Source organism: Spermophilus citellus (genome assembly GCF_964194105.1).
Source record: "Spermophilus citellus genome assembly, chromosome: 1".
Lineage (NCBI taxonomy): Eukaryota > Metazoa > Chordata > Mammalia > Rodentia > Sciuridae > Spermophilus > Spermophilus citellus.
Window position 1 is genome coordinate 269800152 of NC_138182.1, and position 6000 is coordinate 269806151.

Here is a 6000-nt window from a genome sequence, read left to right on the forward strand (position 1 = left end):
AAATGCCCGTTGGTAGGTTGCTCACAACTTGCACAGATTCAGATATCCCTGCAGTTGGTCTTTACACGCGTTGCTTTCAGAGAAATAGACATCCCGCTGTAGCCTTCCTGGCAGGGCGACGCTCATCTTTATTGCAGATTTTCTTAACCGGTGCCTAAAAACCTTTTAACCGTCTTGCCCTGATCCCAGAGTCTCCTCTTCTAGGAGCTACAACAACCTCACCCAGATAACATGCTTCTGTCCTGTGGACACCACCCATCACTCCTGCACATCACAACTTTCCCCCGAGCCCACTGCCCCTGTGTGCATATGAAGATCCTCAAGTATAAACCAGACCCCACAAAGTCTTCTCAGGAAAAAAAGAGTTGGACTCTGGACTAATAGGACTGGCTGCAGGGTCTGGGGGTGGGAGGGGTGACCATAGACTCATATCTGTATACACACACACACACACACACATATATAATATTTTGCCATGTTCTTACCTGGTCCACCAACCTACAGATTTACATTTTTAAAATATATGTAAAACATAAAATATTTATGTATACATAAAACATAAAATGTTCCCTTTTGACCAGGTCTAGGTGTGCAATTCAGTGACATTGGTTACACTCACACTGTTGTGCAACCATCACTACCATTTCCAAAAGTTTTTCATCACCCCAAACAGAAACACTATACTCATTGAGCAATAGCTCCCTAGTCCTTTCTCCCTCCACTCCCTGGTCCCCTTTAAACCATGTTATGTTCTATATATCTGAATTTGCTTGTTCTAGATATTTCATATAAGTAGACTCATACCTGACTTATCATCTTTTGGGGTGGCTTCTTTCACTTTCATCATGTTTCTAGAGTGCCTCCAAACTACAGCATATGCCACAGCTTTGCTCCTCTTTGTGGCCAAATAATATTCCATTGCATATACATACCACTTATTGTTTATCCATTCATCTATTGGAGAACCCTTGGGTTGCTGCAATTGTAAATAATGCTGCTGTGAACATGGGCATACAAATGTCCTTCTGAGTCCCTGTTGCCAGTTATTTGGGGTATATACCTAGGATGGAATTGCTAGATCATATGGTGATTCTGTTTAACTTTTTTTTTATTGTTGGTTGTTCAAAACATTACATAGTTCTTGACATATTTCACACTTTGATTCAAGTGGGTTATGAACTCCCATTTTTACCCCGTATACAGATTGCAGAATCACATCAGTTACACTTCCATTGATTTACATATTGCCATATTAGTGTCTGTTGTATTCTGCTGCCTTTCCTATCCTTTACTATCCCCCCTCCCCTCCCCTCCCCTCTTCTCTCTCTACCCCCTCTACTGTAATTCATTTCTCCCCCTTGTATTATTTTTCCCTTATCCCTCACTTCCTCTTGTATGTAATTTTGTATAACCCTGAGGGTCTCCTTCCATTTCCATGCGATTTCCCTTCTCTCTCGCTTTCCCTCCCACCTCTCATCCCTGTTTAATGTTAATCTTCTTCTCATGCTCTTCGTCCCTACTCTGTTCTTAGTTACTCTCCTTATATCAAAGAAGACATTTGGCATTTGTTTTTTAGGGATTGGCTGGCTTCACTTAGCATAATCTGCTCTAATGCCATCCATTTCCCTCCAAATTCTATGATTTTGTCATTTTTTAATGCAGAGTAATACTCCATTGTGCATAAATGCCACATTTTTTTTTATCCATTCATCTATTGAAGGGCATCTAGGTTGGTTCCACAGTCTTGCTATTGTGAATTGTGCTGCTATGAACATCGATGTAGCAGTGTCCCTGTAGCATGCTCTTTTTAGGTCTTTAGGGAATAGACCGAGAAGGGGAACAGCTGGGTCAAATGGTGGTTCCATTCCCAGCTTTCCAAGAAATCTCCATACTGCTTTCCAAATTGGCTGCACCAATTTGCAGTCCCACCAACAATGAACAAGTGTACCCTTTTCCCCACATCCTCTCCAGCACTTGTTGTTGTTGGACTTCCTAATGGCTGCCAATCTTACCGGAGTGAGATGGTATCTTAGGGTGGTTTTGATTTGCATTTCTCTGACTGCTAGCGATGTTGAGCATTTTTTCATGTACTTGTTGATTGATTGTATGTCCTCCTCTGAGAAGTGTCTGTTCAGGTCCTTGGCCCATTTGTTGATTGGGTTATTTGTTATCTTATTGTCTAATTTCTTTAGTTCTTTGTATACTCTGGATATTAGGGCTCTATCTGAAGTGTGTGGAGTAAAGATTTGTTCCCAGGATGTAGGCTCCCTATTTACCTCTCTTATTGTTTCTTTTGCTGAGAAAAAAACTTTTTAGTTTGAGTAAGTCCTATTTGTTGATTCTAGTTATTAACTCTTGTACTATGGGTGTCCTATTGAGGAATTTGGAGCCCGACCCCACAGTATGTAGATCGTAGCCAACTTTTTCTTCTATCAGACGCAGAGTCTCTGATTTGATATCAAGCTCCTTGATCCATTTTGAGTTAACTTTTGTGCATGGTGAGAGAAAGGGATTCAGTTTCATTTTGTTGCATATGGATTTCCAGTTTTCCCAACACCATTTGTTGAAGATGCTATCCTTCCTCCATTGCATGCTTTTAGCCCCTTTATCAAATATAAGATAGTTGTAGTTTTGCGGATTGGTTTCTGTGTCCTCTATTCTGTACCATTGGTCCACCCGCCTGTTTTAGTACCAGTACCATGCTATTTTTGTTACTATTGCTCTGTAGTATAGTTTGAAGTCTGGTATCGCTATACCGCCTGATTCACCCTTCCTGCTTAACATTGTTTTTGCTATTCTGGGTCTTTTATTTTTCCATATGAATTTCATGATTGCTTTCTCTATTTCTACAAGAAATGCCATTGGGATTTTGATTGGCATTGCATTAAACCTATAGAGAACTTTTGGTAATATCGCCATTTTGATGATGTTAGTTCTGCCTATCCATGAACAGGGTATATTTTTCCATTTTCTAAGATCTTCTTCTATTTCTCTCTTTAGGGTTCTGTAGTTTTCATTGTATAAGTCTTTCACCTCTTTTGTTAGGTTGGTTCCCAAGTATTTTATTTTTTTTGAGGATATTGTGAATGGAGTGTTTTTCCTCATTTCCATTTCAGAAGTTTTGTCGCTGATATACAGGAATGCCTTTGATTTATGCGTGTTGACTTTATATCCTGCCACTTTGCTAAATTCATTTATTAGCTCTAATAGTTTCTTTGTAGACCCTTTTGGGTCTGCTAGGTATAGAATCATGTCATCTGCTTTTCCTATTTTTATCCCTTTAATTTCTTTCGTCTGTCTAATTGCTCTGGCCAGTGTTTCGAGAACTGTGTTGAACAGAAGTGGTGAGACAGGGCATCCCTGCCTTGTTCCAGATTTTAGAGGGAATGCCTTCAATTTTCCTCCATTCAGAATGATGCTAGCCTGAGGCTTAGCATAGATTGCTTTTACAATGTTGAGGTATGTTCCTGTTATCCCTAGTTTTTCTAGAGTTTTGAACATAAAGGGATGCTGTACTTTGTCGAATGCTTTTTCTGCATCTATTGAGACGATCATATGGTTCTTATTTTTAAGTCTATTGATGTGGTGAATAACATTTATTGATTTCCGTATATTGAACCAGCCTTGCATCCCAGGGATGAATCCTACTTGATCATGGTGCACAATTTTTTTGATATGTTTTTGAATCTGATTCGCCAGAATTTTATTGAGGATTTTTGCATCTAGGTTCATTAGAGATATTGGTCTGTAGTTTTCTTTCTTTGAAGTGTCTTTGTCTGGTTTAGGAATCAGGGTGATGTTGGCCTCGTAGAATGAATTTGGAAATTCTCCCTCTTTTTCTATTTCCTGAAATAGCTTGAAAAGTATTGGTATTAGTTCCTCCTTAAAGGTTTTGTAAAACTCTGCTGTATACCCATCTGGTCCTGGGCTTTTCTTAGTTGGTAGTTTTTTTATGATTTCTTCTATTTCCTCAATTGATATTGGTCTGTTTGGGTTGTCTATATCCTCCTGACTCAATCTGGGCAGATCATATGACTTAAGAAATTTATCGATGCCTTCACTATCTTCTATTTTATTGGAGTATAAGGATTCAAAATAATTTCTGATTATCTTCTGTATTTCTGAAGTGTCTGTTGTGATATTGCCTTTTTCATCCCGTATGCTAGTAATTTGAGTTCTCTCTCTTCTTCTCTTCGTTAGCATGGCTAAGGGTCTGTCGATTTTCTTTATTTTTTCAAAGAACCAACTTTTAGTTTTGTCAATTTTTTCAATTGTTTCTTTTGTTTCAATTTCATTAATTTCAGCTCTGATTTTAATTATTTCTTGCCTTCTACTTCTTTTGCTGTTGTTTTGCTCTTCTTTTTCTAGGATTTTGAGATGAAGTATGAGATCATTTATTTGTTGGCTTTTTCTTTTTTTAAGGAATGAACTCCAAGCAATGAATTTTCCTCTTAGAACTGCTTTCAATGTGTCCCATAGATTTTGATATGTTGTGTCTGTGTTTTCATTTATCTCTAAGAATTTTTTAATTTCCTCCTTGATGTCTTCTATAACCCATTGATCATTCAGTAACCTATTGTTCATTCTCCAAGTGATGCATGATTTTTCCTTCCTTCTTTTATCTTTGATTTTCAGTTTCATTCCATTATGATCAGATAAGATGCATGGTATTATCTCTACTCCTTTATATTGTCTAAGAGTTGCCCTGTGACATAATATATGATCTATTTTTGAGAAGGATCCATGTGCTGCTGAGAAAAAAGTGTAACTGCTTGATGTTGGGTGGTATATTCTATATATGTCAATTAAGTCTAGGTTGTTAATTGTGTTATTGAGTTCTATAGTTTCCTTATTCAACTTTTGTTTGGAAGATCTGTCCAGTGGTGAGAGAGGTGTGTTGAAGTCTCCCATGATTATTGTATGGTGGTCTATTAGACTCTTGAACTTGAGAAGAGTTTGCTTGATGAACATAGCTGCACCGTTGTTTGGGGCATATATATTTATGATTGTTATGTCTTGTTGGTGTATGGTTCCCTTGAGCAGTATGTAGTGTCCCTCTTTATTCCTTTTGATTAAATTTGGCTTGAAATCTATTTTATTTGATATGAGTATGGACACTCCTGCTTGTTTCCGAAGTCCATATGAGTGATATGATTTTTCCCAGCCTTTCACCTTCAGCCTATGTATATCTTTTCCTATCAAATGTGTCTCCTGTAGGCAGCATATTGTTGGGTCTTGTTTTGTGATCCATTCTACTAGCCTGTGTCTCTTAATTGGTGAGTTTAAGCCATTAACATTTAGGGTTATTATTGAGATATGGTTTGTTCTTCCAGCCATATTTGTTTATTTATGTTACTAAACATGGTTTGTTTTCCTCTTTGATTATTTTCCCCCCTTTACTGTCTTACCTCCCACTGTTGGTTTTCATTGTTATTTTCCATTTCCTCTTCCTGTAATGTTTTGCCAAGTATGTTTTGAAGAGATGGTTTTCTAGCTGCAAATTCTTTTAACTTTTGTTTATTGTGGAAGGTTTTAATTTCATCTTCCATCCTGAAGCTTAATTTCGCTGGATACACGATTCTTTGTTGGAACCAATTTTCTTTCAGTGTTTGAAATATGTTATTCCAGGATCTTCTAGCTTTCACAGTCTGTGTTGAAAGATCAGCTGTTATCCTGATTGGTTTACCCCTAAATGTAATCTGCTTCCTTTCTCTTGTAGCTTTTAAAATTCTCTCCTTATTCTGTATGCTGGGCATCTCCATTATAATGTGTCTAGGTGTGGATCTCTTATGATTTTGCACATTCGGCGTCCTGTAGGCTTCTAGGATTTGGGATTCTGTCTCATTCTTCAAGTCTGGGAAGTTTTCTCATATTATTTCATTGAATAGATTGCTCATTCCTTTGGTTTGGAGCTCTATACCTTCCTGTATCCTAATGACTCATAAGTTTGAGTCATTTATGTTATCCCATATTTCTTGGATGTTCTGCTCATGGTTCCTT